Genomic DNA, 21,963 nt, shown 5'->3' with positions numbered 1-21,963 from the left:
CTCTCTCTCTCTGGGCACATTGCTGTCGGATGCTGCCTCTCACCTTCCCTTTCCCCCTTCCCCACTTTGAATTCCTGAGCACATCCCCACAGCCACCCACCATGCAGCACCACCACCTCCACCTCCAACCTCCAGCTCCCTCCAACCCGACCACCCTCCACCCTCCACCACCACCACCAAACAGGCTGCGCTCATTACAGCGGATTTGCATGTCTGCTCCGGAGCGCCATGAGAGGAGATGAAACAGAACTCCCAGTGGCTTGCCTCTGCCGAGCTTCACTCAACTGACAGAGAAAGCTTCACTTAGGGCCCCAGACACAGCCAGCAAACAAATGCAGGCTCCTTAAAGGGGCCACGCACTGCATTATAATAACTGGATTGTGTGTGCACGGATGCACACACAATCCAGTCGACGAGCGAGCGCACTGTTTGTTACCCGCCCCCCTCTCGCAACCAACCTCAAAAAACACAATACGAATTATATTATAGAAATAACACTCGTGTGAAGCCAATCAAATCACAGAAGTCATTCCGGCCAATCACTTTTGGCGTATTCACTTTGTGTTCACACAAACCAAGCTAGGCATAGGAGGGGCTAGCGCCCCTCAAAAAGAGAAGAATTTACAATGCACACTTGCACAGTGTTCAGTTCAAATATATCCATGTGCACTGAATAAATTGGAAAAACAAAATTCTGCCTTCCAGCACACTGCTTCCCTGCACATTACCAATCAAACCTGCTCAGCAGAGGAGGACGAGACCACACATTACATTACACCAAGGTTCCTGTCCCATCAGTCTCCATTGCCTCGGCGAGATCACATGCCCAAGACAATGATCATTTTTCATTCGGAGCATCTTGGCCTCTCTGCCTGTCATTAGGGTTTTATTACAGCCAAAGCATGAGAAAGCATGCGCTTGGTCAAGGGCAAACAGCACTGTATAGGTCAATAAAGCTCCCCATTGCTCTCCTGGGTCTGGTCCTCATCCTCAACATGGTTTGGGTTCTAACAGCAGAGGGGAGAGAGCGGTACCATCGCAGAGAGCCGCGCAGCCCACACAGCAGATGGGCCACAGCCCAGGGGATGAATTAATATTTCTATAAACCACAGCAACTTACACAGCACTCTGCTGGCAGGCAGGCTACTATTCCACGCAGCAAGACTTGAACCTTTATGCAAAGGTTAAGTGCCTAATAACCAACAGGTTCAGATATGGGACAGAATGCACACTGTCAAGGACAGAGCCACTGCCCTTACCTTAAACTGTTTAGGTGCCACCCACGAGATCACAAGATGAATCTACCACCACCGAGAAACCGAGATTTCTTGAAATAAAGATATATTATTTTTTTTATCCATATTTTGAAAATTCCTCTAATCTGGTGTGCAGGTGATGACATGCACATGACATGCACAATATAGTTACAATTTCTTTCTTTTATTTATAATGGGGACAGTGGCACCCAGGACCAAAACTGGTGTCCACCCCCTGGCACTTAAGGAGTTAAGCCCGTGTGAACTCTAGCTTCCGTCATAAGTCATACAGTAATAGGCAAACATTCGGCAAAAATAGGTGTACACCTAAGAGCTTTGTTCTAAGGGGAAAATAAGGATGAAACATAGGTGGACCCCGGATAACAAATGAAGTGATGGGAATTATAGATCAAGTCATTAATTGATAAATTAGAAGTTGTGTTAACCGTATTGATCGATTAACCGGTTAGTTGATAAAGGCCGCTTTTTTGAGTGGTGCAACCACTCCAAGGAACAGCAATGTCCATCCTAACCTATGTGACTATGTTTAGAGTAACAGTAGGTGCAAAAGTGGCGCTGTTGTGCCAGAAACAGAGAGAGAGAGAGATAGTGTTGCACTGTTGCCTGCTAATTACAGAGAGAGAGAGAGAGAGAGAGAGAGAGAGAGAGAGAGAGAGAGAGAGAGAGAGAGAGAGAGAGAGAGAGAGAGAGAGAAAGAGAGGGAGGCAGGGGGAGAGGAGAGTTGCACCACTCAGTTCACACGGGTGTGATTTATTTTAATCTGACAATTTTATTTCCCCTCAATGTCTAAAATAAAAATCTACACTTTTCTGATATACAGAAAGAATACAAAAGGCATATTATATTCCTTAGTCAAATATGTATTTGACCATTTGTGATACAGGGCCAGGTAATGGCATCTTTGGCGTAGTGGTCAATGTAACTGACTCTAATGCAGAGGGCTGTGAGTTCGATTCCCACTCGGGGAGCAAGTGACAATGGCCCCAGACAATTGATAAACCCCTACCGGAGGTAGGGCCAAACACAACAGCATCTTTGTATGAGGAATAAAAATAAATAAAAGTGCACTGCCTTGTCTGTCACATCACATGCAAAAGCAGAGGTTTCTGAAACTTGGTCTGTGGCTGCCAAGGTGTGGGGTGGGGGGGGGGGGGACCTTTTTTTTACCGGCCCACATGTGTGTTCCTCGGCCGTGTGCACGTGACAGCAGAAAACCGCCAAATGATAGAACTGCAGAATTGTATAGAGGGTTATATGCGCGTGACATCATCATCAAACCAGGAAGTTATGCAGGAACGCCTACTGAGTGGCAAAAAACTACTTTCTGGCCTTGACAGCCCATACATCCACACAGAAAAGTCATATCTGATTGCATTAAACAACATTAAACGATGTTAAACTCACTTTGCATGTTGCTTTGCCACTCGATTTGCCACTCGATGTGCCGTTCACTTTAAGCATGCGCATACTCTCTATAACCATTTAGACCTGGGAACGATTCTACAAATGTCTTCGAAGACAGTTTTCTGAAAAACCCATGTTTCTCTGTCAGTCGTTCTAGAACATTTTCATGTCAAGGACCCCCAAAAATATATGTAATTGGCCACCGACCCCCATCTCAAAATATGTTGTTCCAGGGACCCCCCCAGAAGCAAAGATTTGAGTTGAAAACGTTCACTCTGAAAGAATATATATGCAAACATTTGGGCCACATTTTCAAGATTTTTAAAAAATAGCAGACCTACAAGCTCTGAGCTTGTAGATCTGCTATGTTTCAATAGCTAAAGCATAACATAATGCTATAAACACCAAAAGGGGTTCCCGCCCAGAATGGGTTAACTGTTAAGTTTAATTGATTCAGTTCTTAACGGCGATTAATCGATTCAAGTTGGCTAGTAGTACAAGTGAAACTCTGTTCATGTCGGTAAGAAACACCAACATACTATGGAGTATAGATTTGTCCTCAGCACTGTATAAAAAAATATGTTTTTATATAAATTGGACTGTTAAGACCACAGGTATCGATCAACCTTGACTAAAAGATCTAAACCTTGCAAAATATAACTACAGATAAGGGATTTTCTCGCAGGCTTGTCAGACAGACCCTACCGCAAATATATAATTGCAAATGTTTCACAATGCAGTTCAGTAACTTGGTCAAGAACAAGTCATGGTCACGTTTTCCTTAAAAAGCTAAATATAAAATAGTGAAAAAAGCAGAATTTAAAAAAACAGAACGGTCCCCTATGCTTCCATCTTCGCCTCCTCCACATGAGGCGCTTTTGTTTGGGATGACTCACTTGGCGAAAGTGGCACATCATGTGGCATGCAACATGACTCACTGGGAGAGAGGGGGGGGGGGGGGGGGGGGGACGAGAGCATCGACGCAAGTTGTGCAGTCTCCTGACCTGAATGACATGACTGAATGACCTGATATGATTTGTAAAGTAGCAAACTGTAGTAAAAAAAAGTTAAATTATATTTTAAAAAATTATAACAATAATAATCACACCCGTTGCCATACAATACATCATACATCACATTCTGTGCTCAGCCAATGAAATCATCATATTCCGTGCTACAAACAAATGCCGTGCTGATAGTTAACCCATTCAGGCCTGACGTCGAAAAAAAAAAAAAATGTTTTCTAAATAATGACAATTTTCTGAAAGATTTGAGGCACATTTTAACGATTTTTCAAAAATAGCAGACCTACAAGTTCATAGCGCGCCACTCGGTGGCGCGCTATGAGCTTGTAGATCTGCTATTTTTCAATAGCTAAATTATAACATCATTTTTGAAACACCAAAAGGGGTTCCCGCCCAAAATGGGCTAAATATTTCAAAAAGAAAACATTTTTTTTTAGGTACTTCTGTGGCCTACTGGCAGCTTGCATACAAAGTAAGGCACTGATGGACCCAGCGGTTTGCCATACACAGCCTCTGGAAGAGCCACAGTGTACATTACACAGCCTCTGGAAGAGCCACAGTGTACATTACACAGCCTCTGGAAGAGCCACAGTGGACATTACACAGCCTCTGGAAGAGCCACAGTGTACATTACACAGCCTCTGGAAGAGCCACAGTGGACATTACACAGCCTCTGGAAGAGCCACAGTGTACATTACACAGCCTCTGGAAGAGCCACAGTGGACATTACACAGCCTCTGGAAGAGCCACAGTGGACATTACACAGCCTCTGGAAGAGCCACAGTGGACATTACACGGCCTCTGGAAGAGCCACAGTGGACATTACACGGCCTCTGGAAGAGCCACAGTGTACATTACACAGCCTCTGGAAGAGCCACAGTGGACATTACACAGCCTCTGGAAGAGCCACAGTGTACATTACACAGCCTCTGGAAGAGCCACAGTGTACATTACACAGCCTCTGGAAGAGCCACAGTGGACATTACACAGCCTCTGGAAGAGCCACAGTGTACATTACACAGCCTCTGGAAGAGCCACAGTGTACATTACACAGCCTCTGGAAGAGCCACACTGTACATTACACAGCCTCTGGAAGAGCCACAGTGGACATTACACAGCCTCTGGAAGAGCCACAGTGGACATTACACAGCCTCTGGAAGAGCCACACTAGTGTACATTACACAGCCTCTGGAAGAGCCACAGTGTACATTACACAGCCTCTGGAAGAGCCACACTAGTGTACATTACACAGCCTCTGGAAGAGCCACAGTGTACATTACACAGCCTCTGGAAGAGCCACACTAGTGTACATTACACAGCCTCTGGAAGAGCCACAGTGGACATTACACAGCCTCTGGAAGAGCCACAGTGGACATTACACAGCCTCTGGAAGAGCCACAGTGGACATTACACAGCCTCTGGAAGAGCCACAGTGGACATTACACAGCCTCTGGAAGAGCCACAGTGGACATTACACAGCCTCTGGAAGAACCACAGTGTACATTTCGCTGTGACAAGCTGCTCTATTAGCAGCAATCTGGGGACCCATCTGCAAAACAAAGGGAAAATTGCGCCCTCAGTCTTAACAGTCTGTCTCGAGAGAGACTACATATTAGCAATGCTTCACCAAACCCTTTCCATGTCAAGGACCCCCTTAATATGCATTTGGCTGCGGACCGACTACCCATATGAAAATATTGTTTTGCCAGGGACCGCTATACAACATGTCTTTCAGAAATATTCCAATTATTTAAAAACAGATTTCAAGAGTTCAAGAAGAAAATAGCATATCTACAAGCTGACAACGGCATCGTGATATGACACGTTATCTTTATGTAGTGTAAATGCACCAGATTTAGCGAGAATGCAAATTCCAACTGTAGACCCCAATCCCAATATAGACGCAAGAGTACAAAAGGGTACAAAAGAGAAGAAAAAACAATTAACAAAAATGGCCTAGTTTTTACACTAGAGAAACATATATTTTAACCCATTTAAAAAGTTACAAGTTTGATTGTCCATGATCCATTCATTCCATCCATTTTAGTTGGACATTAATCCATTCTGGGCGGGAACCCCTTTTGGTGTTTTAAGCGTTACGTTATACTTTAGCTATTGAAAAATAGCAGATCTACAAGCTCATAGCGCGCCACCGAGCGGCGCGCTACGAGCTTGTAGGTCTGCTATTTCTGAAAAATCACGAAAATGTAGTGCAAATCTTTGAATATATATTCTTTCAGAGCGAATATTTTTGAACTCAAATCTTTGCTTCTGGGGGAACCCTGGAACAACATATTTTCAGATGGGGGTCGGCGGCCAATTACATATAATCTTGGGGGTTCTTGACATGAAAATGTTTGAGAACCACTGACATAGAAACATGGGTTTTTCAGAAAACCGTCAGGATTTAGAAGGCATTTGTAGAATCGTCCTCAGGTCAAAATGTGTTAAAAGACGTGAAGGTTGGACACTATTACATCAGTGGGTCGATTGTTCCAAATAGCGCTTCCTTGAACTGAAAAGGAAAGATTGTGCGTATGAACTGCACCTCACAATCCCCTGTGGTGCCAGCAGTTTTCAAATAGCTCATGTAGGGTTAAAGTGGGTAAACGGATATTGATGCTACATTAAATCATTTCGCCTCATTTTGTTAGTTAATTTAACTACTTCAAACCTGGGTTCGTATTTTGGACGTGTCATTAGGTGAAAAATGTATTCATGCATGTTTAAAAACAGCATGAGTCCGTTCAGTAGAATGCATTACTGGCATACTGATATTATGCACCAAGGCAGTAGGCACCATACGTTATTGTTGAAACTACCAAGTATGCATATAAAACATAGCCTATGGTGAAATGCTCTGCAGTCTGCACTGTATAATTGGAGTTTAAAAGGCCATTACCACATCATGTTAACAACAACAAAGTTGAACCGCCCGCCTGCCTGCATTCACCAATGCATGTAACCTGGAGAGACTGGAATGTAAATGCCTTTACCTTTGTTTGTTTTTTAAATCTATATATTTCTATAATAGCATTATAAAGATGAGACTGGAATTTAAAGGGTTATGGTTATGAAATGAAATATCCATTGAAGATTACATTCTTATTTGCTGAGGAGGCCATTTCGACCATTTATAATAATTGATTGAAATATATAGGCCTACGTTGTATCATGTTTGTACGTTTGGCGTATCAAAACATCATAATGACAAGCGCATCACAAAGGCAGCAAAGATAATGTGATACATGAAATACTTTGACATGTGACGCAATGTTGATCACCTGTTGCTGCAGCACACATATTGGATACAGCATTAACCCATTAAAAGCATCCGTGTCATTTTTTTGATTTTAGCTAAATAGCATAGCTTTTTGTTACCACGGCACCACGCTCTGACTCCTCTGGTGCGATATCCTCTTAGATCAACATTACCTTTATAAATGTAATGGCTTGCACTCAGAGTGGCAACAGTGAGTTTACTTTGTTATTTTTGTTTATCAAAAATCATGAACACTTGCAAATCTTTGAAATATATATATATATATATATATATATATATATATATATATATATATATATATATATATATATATATATATATATATATATCAAACACTTTTAACTCAAAACTTTTCTAGTGGGAGGTCCTTGGAGCTACGGTAAATATTTTCAGGTGGGCCGGACAGATGCACTCGGCACCCATTGTGGAGGTCCTTGACATGAATAGGTTTGAGTCTTGACGTAAGTTTTCAGAAAACTGTCTTTGAAGATATTTGTAGAATTGGCCAGTGGTCAGACCCACTGTCTTATGACATAGGTCAGTATGTCCGGGTGAGTAAAAGTCCAATGATGATTGGCTGGGCTCCAACAGAAGTCTGTGGTTAGTCAAGTCTGTCATGCATTAGGTTTTTTTAGTCTTTTAGGGTGGATATTAATTTGTTTAACCAGTTTCAATCTCAACAACAAAATTGTGGTAACACTTTATAACAAACACATTACTAAACATATTAGTAAATACTTAATTCATCATGAAGCCATTATTTGTAAACCAGTTATAAATGTTTCAACTATATATTATTAAGCTTTAGTTAAAGGAGCATTCAGTGATTTGGGTGATTTGGAAAAAAACCCGGTCCACCCGGTAACAAGATGTGCACATGCACACGCTCTACAGTGGGGGAAGTACAACAGACCAACAGCACGTGCACCAATGCCCGCCCCACTCGATCATGATTGGAGAAAGGCCCCTCTCATCCTGATTGGATGAAGGCTTTGCCACCCAAAGCCCAAACCGAAACTAGGGTTTTTTGACCCCAGGGGCTCACTGGGGACAGGGAGGAACTCCTTATATGGTCAGCACACTTTATAGTAGGGAGGATTATCCAAATAATATGCCTTTAAGAATGAGTAAAATACTTAATTCATCATTAATATAGCATCATTCATACGTTACTACGCATAGTAACAGTTAAACGCGTTTTATTGCCGATTGATGACCTAATCCTTAATGTGCTTAATGATTGTATTCTGATCATTTGTAAATGATAAATTCACCATTTATAAATATTATATAAATATACTAACTATACTAAATATACTATACTTGAAAATTGAATAATGGTTTACAAATGATGACTTCATGATGAATTAAGTATTTACTAATGCTTAATAGTGTATAGTTATTATAAACTGTTACCAAATGTTAATTTATTTTCTCAAGGCAATGTGGGGGCTGCAGCCAGAGACTGTGGATATGTCCTTCCTTGGCATAGTAAGGCTCAGGAATACGAGCAAGGACACGGTGGCACAGTCGGTAGTGCTGTCGCCTCACAGCTAGAAGGTCCTGGGTTCGATTCCCGCTGGGGACGCTGTGGGCGCATACCCGAGGCGGAGTTGGCGAAAGGGCCTTTCTGTGTGGAGTTTGCATGTTCTCCCCGTGTCCCCTAGGGTAGGTACCAAGGGGCCAGTGAGGCACTCCAACGTTGAAGATGCCACTACCTACTGGCGAAATGTGGAATTGCAGCACTTAATGGAAGTGGACGGACGTTCATGACGTCACGTGAAAAGCCCGGACCTCAAAATTGAGGTCCGGGGCTGGGCTAGGCTAAACTTCCGCTCGCTCGAGCCATTGAGTTATCATTATACTTCCGGAAGTCTTCCGGGTGCTTCAAAACGCCACTGAGCAACTTCCACTGAAATGAATAGCTGGGGGGGGGCGGAGCTTCGCGCCAGTTCAGTCTCTATCCTTTTATATACTCTAGGGTAGGTACCCTCACAAAAAACATGCAGTAATCCTGGTCTCTAAACTACCTCCCCCTGGCCAGCCGGGGCGCCTGATGGAGGGGAAAGGAACTGGTCGGAAATAACGTGTTCCTTCCACGCGCTACGTCTGGCCGGGGAAACTCTCCCCTGTCAGGTGAAAAGAAGCAGCTTGGACTCCTCATGCATAGAAGGAGGCATGAGGCCAGTCCGCTGCCCCCCCCCCCCAGGTTGGCAGAGGAAATGTAGCACCCAGGATTACATGGGTGACACTCAAGGGGCCAGTGAGGCTATTCAACGTTGAAGCTCTGGGCCCTAGTGGTAGGAGGAGGGACTACAGGCGGACCCGTGTATTCATGACCGGGAAACCCCGTGCAGCTGGGCTTTAACATGTAGGACCATCACTCCCTACGTCACCCCGGACCTCAAATTTGAGGTCCGGAGGAGGTACTTCCGGCAGTCTTCCGGGTGCTTCAAAACGCCACTGAGCAACTTCCACTGACATGAATAGCTGGGGGGGGCGGAGCTTTGCGCCAGTTCAGTCTCTATCCTTTTATATACTCTATGGTGACACTGGGTGAAAAAAAAATGAGTTGCAAAATTGTGGGATAAAAATGTAATAAAATAAAAAAAGAAGGAATAAGAGCAAGCAACCATGCTCGTATTATTGATGACTATGAAATGGATAGCACTCCAGTTAATCCATTGAGACCTGGAACGCATCCATGTCACGTGCGGGAACCCCTTTTGGTGTTTTAAACATTATGTTATAATTTAGCTATTGAAAAATAGCAGATCTACAAGCTCATAGCGCGCCACCGAGTGGCGCGCTATGAACTTGTAGGTCTGCTATTTTTGAAAAATCGTTAAAATGTGCCTCAAATCTTTCCGAAAATTTTCATGATTTAGAAAACTTTTTTTTTTTTAATTTCGACGTCAGGCCTGAATGGGTTAACTGTGTTAGTAAACAAGCGGTTTCCCTCACCATAGGCAACATCATGGATGGTAGGGCTAGTTTGAAATATTAATCCCGTTAGTGGGACTCTCATTAGCGTAATAGTTCATTTAATTATAAGGCTTGTGCTTTGGCTCGTGACTTGTATAATGTACCTCCACCATACACAATTTGAAATGTGACATACTGTAGCAAACAGACTGCATTATTTTCTATAAACATGCATCACGCAATTGTTGAATGTACGCAGTGGCCCACAAAATAAAACAGAAACATACAAATCTAATATTGCTATGCTAATATAGATTATCGAAACCATCAATGTGGTTCATTACCAGCACACCATGAATAGAATGTTTTTAAATCAGGAAACAAAAGGTCAGATGTTCAGGCCTAACATACATACTGCAATACAGCAGGGATAAACACAACCCAAGGAGCATTCAGTAAGAGATGCAATCATTTGTCCAATCATGATCATTTTTGCCTGAACGACATTTTAGCTTCAGCATCCTGTTAGCAACTGGACTTGCACATAAACGACAGCAATCAGAACAGCGTGAGCCATCTACTGAAAGTAGCAGGAATGGGAGCTGGGTTGTACGTCGCGCATTAAAGTAATTAAAGCACACACACACACACGCACACGCACACACACACACACACACACACACACACACACACACACACACACACACACACACACACACACACACACACACACACACACACACACACACACACACACACAGACCATCCCTAACCCCCCACTGTACCAGACCAGGCACCCCCCGAAGCACTCAGCCTTTCAAACCAAACGCTGCTCTGCCTCCTGCATCTTAATTAAGGGGAGGGAAACTAGAAGGGAAGTGAAGGCACGGCAGAGTCAGGCAGACTTTTTGAGGAAGCTGAATAAATGACTGAACACACACCCTGAGGCGGGCATGCCGGGGGGTTTCCAGGGGGTCGGAGTGAGCAGGGCTGATGGTGTCAAGACGAAGGCGGCAGACATCGAACACAACTGACATATCAAAGCGGTGGGAGCCGTGTAGAAGGGAAACGGAGCAGCCAAGACACGGCATTCAACCTCACAGCTCGTTTCTGCTTCAATGAGACACAACGCGAGCAAAATCGGCAATTAGCAATTAAAGTGCAAATGTCAGTCCACGCAGGCTGGCAAACGATGCTGTATTCCAAAAATAAAATATAGTAGCAAAAAAAAATAAGAAGCAGTTAATCTGACTGATCACAGGGCCCTTGATCCATCGGCCTCCGAGTCGACATGAAGTCTATGAGGAACTGTTTCAATTTGCACCATTACATTACAGCCAGCCATCCAAAACAAACTTGCTGTAATTCAATGAGGGTGGCATTGATTGGTGAAAGTAAATGCCTTATCCACACAAACAGCAACCGTAATCTTTGACAACCTGGATTAATCGAATACATTAAACAGAAAGCATATAATTACAGACTCTCACATGCTTAAGTTGGTCGGTGTTTGCAGAGTCGGTTTGAACTTGAAGATAGCCAGTATAGCCTAAAACGCAATCATTTGAATTCTGATGAGATATCAAAGCTAAAATGTCTCCAGTTCGATGATGAATGAATGGGATCCTCCGACGTAACAGTGCTCGTGTGCTGACACAGCCGTTTAGGGTGCGCTTCATGGGTTTAAGTGCAAATATATATATATATAAAAAAAAAGGAAAAAGACGAAGATCTCTCTGGCACTCCTCAAAGACTTCAAAAGTAGGTCACTCCGTCTCCTGTGAGTCACATACCTGGCAAGAGACCAAGCTGTGCATGCAGGTACGCACGGGGAAGACAGGGCTGGAGCTCAAAGGAGCCCTAATGGTATACCAACACATTATGTCTGATACAAGTCACATATAAAACCATTTCAGCTGCAATCTCATACATTTTCTACAAATAAATCACTGGGGTAAGGTAACCCAAGCAACTACTTTCAACCTGGCATTCCTTATAATGTCCTTATACTGTAGGTGAAAAAATAATTTACAACCTATTTTAAGTACACTTCAGGCTCACAAAGTGTCACATCACAACTTCGAGTTCGTAGATCAGCAATTTCTTTGGCTATTCATTGCACAACCAAGTATATACATGTTGGGCTTATGTGCTGACGTCTAAAAGTGTTTTCATTCTGCCACTAAACAAAATTCCCTCAGTAAGGACAACGGCTTTCTCATATTCCCACTAGCCCAGGCAGGTACAGTCTCTCTTTTCCTCTCTAATGGCAAAGGTCATCTCCAGGAGCTGTCCCCAGGGCTCAGAACAGCCTTGACAGGGTGGTCTACTGGAGAGCGAAAGCATGTTGCACCAGTGTTCGGGGTTGGGGGAGTTGGGGTTGGCTAAGGAGTGGAGGGGTGACTCAGCCCCAGTCTGTTACGTAGCCACCTGCAGACACACAGCCTCTCCGTTCTGAGGTCACATTGATCCACGAGGGTCACGCCCCATTGCCGACACACTAACACTTCCTTAATTACATTATGGGCCACTGGCACAGGCCCTGTCGGTCGTCTCAGCCCTGATGCCCCGCCTCCTCCAGCCAACCTCGCCGCCCTCTCATTCATCCACCCGGAGGGAGAAGCATGCAGGCCAGAGGAAGTATGACTCATCTGAGTAACGAGATGCATTCTTCAGAAATCTCAACAGACGTGTTGTTTGTGAGTGAAGAGCATGCAAGAGTATATGAGAGAGAAGGGAGGGAGGGAGGGGGCGGGGGGAGGTGGGGGGGAGAGCGAAAGAGAGAGGAGGGCAAAAAGACAAAAAAAGAAAAGAAAAGCAATTCAGGAAGAAAAAGACAAGAGAATTTGTGGACGAGAACACTGAACAGATAGCCGAGATTTGTATGGGAGCATTAGAGAATGTGACAGAATGAGAGTCGGGGATGAAGAACGAGCGCGTATGCACAAGAAAGAACAGGAATAAGAAAGAGAAAGGGGGTGGGAACAGTGGGGTAAGAGCGAGTCATCACTCATTGTGTGGGTTTTCTGCTCCACGCAGATCTACAGTACGTTCACTCCAAATCCACCGAGACAGAGAGAGAGAGAGTCCTTGGCTCCTTTCTGGGGTTTTCTGAATCACAGATGGAGACTCCAAGCGCTACAACTAGGACTAATCCATCAGGTTGCAGGGAGAGAGAAAAAAAGACAATGCAGCACAGAGAGAGAGGGAATTTCAACAAGTCTTTCTGCTGAGCATGCATGAGGGACTGATGAGGCACAGGCAAGGGTACGAAGAGAAATGTCAAATCACAGGGTTGAGACATCCAACAGCGCCTTATTCCCACCCAGGCAGGAACCCATCTGCAAAACTTGGCTAGTGCGGCCACAGATCATGAGCCTCACGCACCACATCACACCTCTACAAGGAACTATTTCTGGAGCGGTCTACTCTACGCTGCGTTAGCATTGTCAGACTTAACGGTGACAAAACACACGCAGGGGCGACGCAGCAGCCACCTGAAGTCACTGGAATATGACCAGCCTTTAGTGATTTCATGGAAAGCAATCAATCTCCTCCAATCCCTCTGTCGAAGGAGTAAGAACATGTGAGGTGGCAGTAAGCCGTGTCCTCAGACTGCACTAACCCATTTAACCTTGCTAATCAGGCTTAGGAATAGGATTGTGGTCTTAATTAAACCTAAACCACTCTAGCTTTCCTCTCCGAGCATGCCGAGGACTGACATTCAGAGACATTTCAAAGTGATCATAAATCATACACAGTTAGCTGCACAATGATCCCAGATTCCCAGTAGTTGATCAATTGCAGTAAAAAAATAGAAAATAAGCCTCAAATCTGTGCAGGGTCTACTGTACGTTTGTGCTGTGCTACATTCTGCTAATATGGAAACAGTTAATGGGGTAGTAGCTATTTTTTGGTGTGGAAATTGAATTATGCCATCTAACGATATTGACGATATTTTGGCTGTTTACTAAATCCTCTTCTTGGAGCTGAAATTTGCATTTGCTGGAAGAACATAAGCTAGCCACTGTAGTAATTAAAATAGATCCTAAATAGTACGATGAGAGCTCCATTATCATTACTTAAAGCTGTGTAAGCTTAGCAAAATCCTTTCCCTGCACACAGCTCCAAAGTCTCTTAAGAGAGTGAAGCATATAAGCATATCAATTGCTTCCACTGAGCGGAGAACAGAAAAGGCAAAGAGGAGTACTGGCACTGTAAGGGCCTATCAAAACTCAAGGACACAGGATACAATACGATGAATTATTAAGTCCTGCCAGGCATTCAGAAGTGACTTCAGTGCAATTCATTTAGGCCATGTCTATTCATTAAGAACAGAGTAAGTAATATCTCAAGTGGCACAGCTTTACATTGAGGTGTTTTGTTGTGTAATGTATGTATGTGTAATGTAGGACCAGCTAGAATAGAATTCGTCCACAGGCCCTTTTCTTTGCACTAGGATTGCAACTATCAATTCGATTTAATGTTCGAAGTACTTTTTCGATTAATCGAATAATTGAGAAGCATCAAGCATGTCCAATGCATATAATATATCAACAAAACAATTAACTTTGTCTTTTTCAAAAATAGTGAATGCATATGTCATTGTTTACACTATGGCCAAATAAAATAAAATGTGTGTCTATCTATAATGGTCTTTTATTTGCACATGTTTACACTATGGCCAACTCAATTCTATAGAAACGTAATTTAGTATAACAAGATATTGTTTTTGCATGAAAACACTTTGATCCTGTGACCCAGCTACTGGTCTAATTATAAACTTGATATACAGATATTAATCAACTGAATGTTCACAGAAGACTTAGCACACAATTGAATCAGCATCATTGCTACCATGCGGTTTAAAAGAAGAGCCATTGACGCCAACATGTGTTTGCAGGAGCTGCTGAACCCACCCCCCTCGCCCACACTTTCTCTGGTGTGCTCATGCAGCAAGCCCGGGCATTGGTAGCTAGTTTCTCTGTAGAAAAAGACCCTAATGATTTAGTCAGCCCGAGGAAAATAAATGGCAAGAACACAGTTAAACATTTCCTAGATAAATCGTGTTAGACCAAATGCATCAATAATACTGTCCAGCCGTCCCGAGCTAGCTGAATTAAACATCACATGCTTCCTTCATGGGGCCGCGATGTCCATGGCTAATTCCTACCCATGGATTGCGAATGCATCCTATAAAGGCAAGTTTACAGACAGACACATTCAACAACAACACATCGGAGGAGAAGGGGTGTGGGAGACGCAAGACAACACAAGGAGAACTATGATACTAGGCCGTGTATCGCTGGATGAATAAAAAATGAAAGTGTGGCGCTTCAGTAAATTCATTCTCTCCATCCTTCGAGGAGGGTGGGGTGGGGTGGGGTGGGGTGGGGGTGGAGGGGAGGGGAGGCTTGTTTGAAAACTCTGAACCAGTGCTGCATTCCCACATTGCAGCGAGGGGCTCTTTAAAAATTCATTAATTTATAGCAAAAAATAGATTAAAGCGCCCAGCTGCACAAAACTCAAAATTTTGGCTCCTCTTGAATAACATTAATGATAAGCCCATGGGTGTTTTGCCTCAAGAAAGAGTGCAAGCTTCTTTTTTTTCACCTTAAATCACCTTGAGAATAATTTATTTTCAATCGTTACTGAAATAATGCATTTCTAATTGTCATTTTTAATTACGCTTTCCTTTGGATGCAAAACAGCTGAAAAAAAAAACCCTAATTAAAATCCATCCAAGGATCTGCCATTTCCCATGATGCCATGCCAATGTCATTCAATTCACCACTGGATATTCCAGCTTACAGAGCCTCTGTGACAGCTGCTTCAGGCTCCCCCCAAAAAACGCCTAGAACTGCAGTTACCGTAATTGCTCTGGCCAGCACTAAATGAGGTTCACTTAAGTGCAATTATCCCCCTCTGATCTCTCACATAGAGACTTCTTTACCATGGAGAAGTGGGCTCGCACAATATGACTGCAAACAAGATTCAAATTGGAATCAGGGAGGCATTTCCAGGAGATGAATGGCTTCATACCTCATCTGCATTCTAGTGATGCACAGCGTTGCTAATGAAGACTGAGCTAGTCCCTTCTCACCGCAGCGGCTTCCAAGAGAGCAAACTTCACACAGGATTAAAGCAGAGTACAGGGAGAGATTTCTAACAAAACCCATCCAGTTGTTTGGCCTCAGCTAGTTTAGAGGCTGGCTTGTCTTCAACACTGTATGCTGCTGTACAGATGAGCCTGTGTTTGCTCATGCAAGACGAGAAACTTACTGAACGAATTCACCAACACTGAAAATAGCCAATCGACAACGTCACAATGCGTCACAACAATGCAATGTGAGCTTGTAGATCTGCTATATTCTTTTTTTGGGAAGATTTTTAAACAATTTTTATTACAAGCTGCTGTGTAAGCACAGCTGGTCAATGTTGTCTCTGCGGTGCTTTCACGCCCACTTGCTATAGTTGAGACCTATGTTTCTCATTGGCTGTACTGACAACCTATCGTCCTGATTGGCTGCCTCGTCTCTAGGCAACCACACACTTTTTGCCTCTAGCCGACCTCTCAGTCATGGGATATAAGGCATCATTGATGATAATGATGTCATGAGTTCTGTTTATAATTTCCAAAATAGGGACACCAGGGTTGTCGGACTGTAATAAAATCTAAAAAAATATATATATCCATATATCATCAATTAAATCACAAAGATATACTGCCCATGTGAAAAACCACTGTATGCCAATCACAGAATGAAATGGGCTTGTAGCCTTTGGGCTAAGATGAGGTGATCTCTAATAGGGGTTGCAGGAGAGTGTACCTGTTGGGAGCTGTCCAACTACACAGGATGTCGGTGATGGGCTTTCATGTTGCCACAGGCTCAACTACCACCAGGAGTCTGATAACCGTCTCACGGACGGCCATTTGAATAATCACTTCAACAAGGGGAGAAATTAAAAAGCCTCTCAGTGAGACGGGGCTAGGCACTGGCCCACCGCTGAATATTAAATTAGATGCTGGTGTATGAGAGGTAGAGACCTGCCCTTAATTTGCGAGACAATGCCGATTTGGAGACCCTTGACATCTCTCCAAATTAGCCATATACCTGGTCATTATTCTATCAAATGATACAGCGCCATCACCCTTAGGCTTAACATCATTTGTGACAGAAAGACACTGGTGAATCATAGCTAAGAGTAACCTACATTCTTCACAAAGCTTGCCAAATGACAAAAGTGATTTCATTTCAAACACTGCAACAGCTGCCACATCAAAATTGCATGAGCTGGATAACAGCTCAACTTTATCAATGCAAGGTGATGCCATCAGTCAGCGGCTGTATCCAACGTGAAGGCTTTTGTATGCTCTCGCTCCGGCTCCACGAGCACGTACATGCGTGCATGAATGCAATCACAAAGTAAAGACCTTGGAGAGGCAGTTGTAGGCTGTAGCACTATTGAGCCGTAGGGCCTTTGAAAGAACACTGCGGGCTACGACCATCCTTGAAGAGAAGCTCTAGAGCCTAGAGCCTATCACTTCTTCACATCCAGCCATGGAAAAAGTTAGAGTGAGGACAAACAGATGCTTGGTCTTTTTCACTTCCCTCACTGCCATTTAGTCTGTTCCAATCTTTGTCTGTTCATCACCTTGAAGCTGTTTAAACTAAAGAAAAAGATCAATACGATGCTACTGACTGTTTTGTGAGAACAAACAGTAACTTATGGGGAATTATCACGTTAGCAAGTATCTTAGTAACTAACTGGTCTGTGCAATTATATCTTCAAGGGTCAAGGAGAGAGCAGCTGCTAAGAGCACAAAGTCCAGCCTTTATGACCTGTTCATTTGCCTAATTACATAGAGAAATGAAGACCCACACAGCGTACAAATCAGCAGTAGATGACAGACACACTGGTGCAATAGGCAGACCATTTTATAATGTGATGGGTTGGATTAATTGGCTGCACTCTGTGACTACTTTCTACTAACAGCAGGCAACGTTCTGGATGTTTATTATGCCAGTAGTAACATTTCATCATACAGTGGCATGGTAGAACATACCTACTGTAGGCCAACTGTCAAACTCAGGTGTATAAAAGAAAGAAAGCAAATCGTATAAGACTAGATGATTCATAGAGTCAGGAAGTGAAATTAGATTTATAGATAAGGAATGGGTATGGTAACATAACAGCAAAATACTCAATTAAAGCTGCACTTCCGTTCTACCCCAGATTTGGAGCGAGTCTCTTGCCCAAATTCCTGCCTGCTTGCTCTGGGGAGAATTTTAATTTTGCATGTGTCCAACCAGAAACAGGATTGTGTCAAAGGTTGTGTCCGACCAGAGCAGGAAGATCAAATATAATCAACCCAATTGTATAAGTTTTGTTTACATGTCATGGCAATAAAGTCTTCTGATTCTGAAGTTTAAATGTATTAACATAATCTACTACCATACCGACTGGACACGAAAATGACATACTGTCATTAGACAATTCAGGGAATCAGAAAATGTAACAACTGTGAAGGACAAATCGAAATTGAAGAATTGCAGATGTACAAGCTCACAACCATTGCGATGTGACACGTACAGTACATTGGCTCCGTCCTTCTGAAATATTTTGACCAGGGATTGAGTTTAACAGAACACTGCTGGTAGAGTGAAATCTAAACTTTAACATGCTTCAGGCAGCAAGGCTGCATGCACAGAAAGACTAGATCCAGACAGCAGGCTATACAGGTCTGCTATTTAAAGAATGGGTGATTAAGACGCAAACCAGGTCTGACCTTTTAATGTGGGTGCTGACTAAGATAATGGAAATTTTAATTTGTTAGTCGAAGCATAAAGTCTACCAGTGAAAGGAGGGCATTCCGCAGGAGGAAGTTTATAATCTTTTGTGGTTAGCTATACAGTAGGTATAAACCCATCTAGAAGCCAAACCAGCTATAACCTGAATTTCCTTGAAAGAAGAGGCTTACGCTTAAATAGCCTATTTCAAACAATATCCATCCTAGATGATAAACCATTAATGTCCTTGCCCAAATTCTGGGCACAAGCTGTGTGTGTGTGTGTGTGTGTGTGTGTGTATACTGTATTGGATTAAATGACTACATGCATACACAGAATTGTGAAATGCGAAAATAGGACAGCAACTAGAGACATGCCCTGAGACCGTCTTGTGCACAGGACCCCAATTGTACTATACTGTAGATGTTGTTCACTAAACACAAACAGAAGCAGCTACAGTACACTAGAAATTCAAATTATTGCGGTACTATACATTTGACTAAAACAAGTCTACACTTGTTGAATATCCAACAACGTGAAAAAAGGGAGAGGAAAAAAAAAGAACTATGCCTAACATCCTCATCAGACGGTTTTAAAAGGCAGGGACTAGGAGAATGTTATTAGCTCTCTGACTGACAATAATATTGCACTGACAGACAACCAAACGCATTCCAACAGCTGATGACCAAATACCATCACAGCAGGTCGACAGAGGAGACGAGAGGCGTGTTATGGAGCTCAATTTATATATATAAATATATGAATTTACAATTACTATACACTCCATCGCACGATCGCTCGTCGATAAGAACAGATCTTAATAGATCTGCTCTTGTCGGCGAGCGACGCCACCGCGGACTAAACGATGCTTTATAACACAGTAGTAGTAGTAGTAGTAGGTCGCTTTAACACAGCAGCAGACAGCAGTACATTCCCTTTAACGCGGTCGTAGATCCCATGTTTGGTCAGTGACAAGACACACAGCGTCGTTTTAAAAGCATTGATTCAACACACACAAGTTAGCAGGCTGCTAAAGTCAGATAGGCTAGCTGTCAAAGTTGCTCTGTCAGTTGTCACTGTGTTCGTGCGCGCGTGCATGTTTGCGCTCGCGTCGTGTGTGTGTGTGTGTGTGTGTGTGTGTGTGCGTGTGTGTGTGCGTGTGTGTGTTAGCAGCGAGGCTAGCGCCACCACAGCTGTCAACTTGGGGGAGAGTTATTCTTATAGCAGCAGCAGTGGGAAAAAGCAACCTTTTGAACGGTGCTGAACGTGTCAGAATACTAACCGCCAAGAAAAACGACTCGTCGCCCAAGGGCTGTCCCCGTATGCCCCTTCTCCACTTCACGACGAACGGGCCTGTTCACGGAGCCTGATCCCCAGAACTTCAGTGCGGCTCACTTCCCCATGAAAGTCGTCCATTTCACGGGCCCTAGTTCAACTTCCATTCCCGTGTTCTTCGCTCACTTACTCTGGGTGAAGGCTGGTGTGTGTGTGTTGTGTGTTGCGTGTGTGTGTGTCGCTGTCTGTCTTAATCCAGCAGGGGAGTTTCTTCTTTTTGGAACAAGGACTTCTTCCACCTCTTCTTCTCCAGCTAGAAGTGTGTTTCCCTTTCCCCCCTAGGTGTGTGTGTTCTTGACGGTTGTCCTATGTGGAGCCGTGTTGTAACCCTCTTCGCCGGTGAACCAGAGACCGTGGCGTCCCTTCACTCTCTCTCTCTCTCTCTCTCTCTCTCTCTCTCTCTCCCTCCCTCTCTCTACTTCTCCGCCTTTTCCCGTTCGCCCTCTCTCTCTCTCTCTCTCTCTCTCTCTCTCTCTAGACAGCCCAGCCAACATCCGGGGACTCCCTGCTATTTGGTACACACATAGGGTACTTTTTGGCCTTGAATTTAGACCATCACCATCAAGCAGATCTTCCTTAAACGTTTTCACAAGACAAACCAGGTTCATGGATGGATTATGGACCGAGCCCATATAGGGCCGGTGACCAGAGGCCCTAGTTAACTTACAAAAGTCAAAAGTTCAGATACGTGAGCCACTCAGCCTATGCTGTCTGGAACAGAACATGGTCTAAGTTTCTAACTAACGTAGCTGACAAGTAGAGCCTACTTTTAGATGTTTTAACATGCAAATAAACATAATGCAAATAGTCAGTGATGCTCGACCCTAATTTACACTGTAAAATCACCTGCAGTGTTCATTTAGTGTTAATTTAACTCTAAGAGTGTACAGATGGAACAGGAACAAACTGCAGGTTGAAAAGGCCCTCAGCTCTGAACTCTGTAGAATCTGCACCTGGCTCGCTGATAAAAAACTATATTTACACCTGGGAAAAACTGAATCCATTCTTTTTGGATCAAATAGTAATCTCAGCAAGGCAGATGGCTTCTTAATTGGTTAGAGTGGGTGACAATATTATCACACGAAAAGATGAAATTACCTACTTAGGTTCCATCCTGGAGGCAAATTTTCCGGTGATAAAATGGCCACCAAAGTAATCAAAAAAGTCAACCAAAGAACAAGATTCCTATACAGGATCTCCTCACTGGTCAACAAAAACACCTTGAAGACCCTAACAGGAGCCCTCACAAGGTTCCTTCGACTATGCATGCATCTCTTGGTACCACAGCACCTCAAAAAATAATTAAGTGATTAATTAAAATAAAAATGTTACAGAGAAGCATTGTTGGGTCTTACCGGGTTAAAACAAGATTCCAGACTTCCCAAAACAAACTGGTCAGGCTACTACTGGGCCTCACCCCCGAACCCACATCACCCCTGCCCACTTTGACAGGCTGGAATGGCTTAGGGTTGACGACAGAGTACAGCATCTTGCAATGGGTCTGGTCCACAAGATTCGATACACCACCACCAAGATACCCATGTACCTGTCTAAATACTTCCTTAATGTCAATGAAGTCCACACCCACAACACCAGAGGGAGTTCAACAAACCATGTGCAACCCAGATTCGGCACAAACAAGGGACTAAATTAATTTCGCTCCTATGCCACAAAAATGTGGAACGCCCTATACCAACTGTCATTAAGATGTGAATCCCTTGACTCCTTCAAAACCACTCTCAAAGGGCACCTATACGGACGGCTGCTATTCGAAACTGGCCCCCCCCCATCAAATCTGAATCCCCCACCCACCCCTTTTTCCCCTCATTGTAGTGTTTGCCCTTCTTTATGATGATTTCCTGTTTTTGGCTATAGAAGTGTATATTTGTACGTCTCTAAATGTTATGATGAATTGAAAACGG

General features: G+C 43.5%; 1 protein-coding gene across 2 annotated transcripts in view; it reads right to left on the bottom strand.

Annotated features, from left to right (window-relative positions):
• Positions 1-20,468, bottom strand: part of foxj3 (forkhead box J3) — a 128,163-nt gene extending 107,695 nt beyond the window's left edge. Inside the window, exon 1 of one of the 2 annotated variants that reach the window (XM_079509378.1) lies at positions 19,989-20,468. The gene's annotated coding sequence lies outside the window, so the exon portion shown is untranslated. The remainder of the gene's footprint in view (positions 1-19,988) is intronic. The other variant, XM_079509379.1, reaches the window with a different exon arrangement.
• Positions 20,469-21,963: the final 1,495 nt, after the last annotated feature.

Source organism: Electrona antarctica (assembly GCF_951216825.1).
Source record: "Electrona antarctica genome assembly, chromosome: 9".
Taxonomy (NCBI): domain Eukaryota; kingdom Metazoa; phylum Chordata; class Actinopteri; order Myctophiformes; family Myctophidae; genus Electrona; species Electrona antarctica.
Note: the sequence above shows the minus strand (reverse complement) of the source record. Positions and strands in the feature narration are given on the sequence as shown.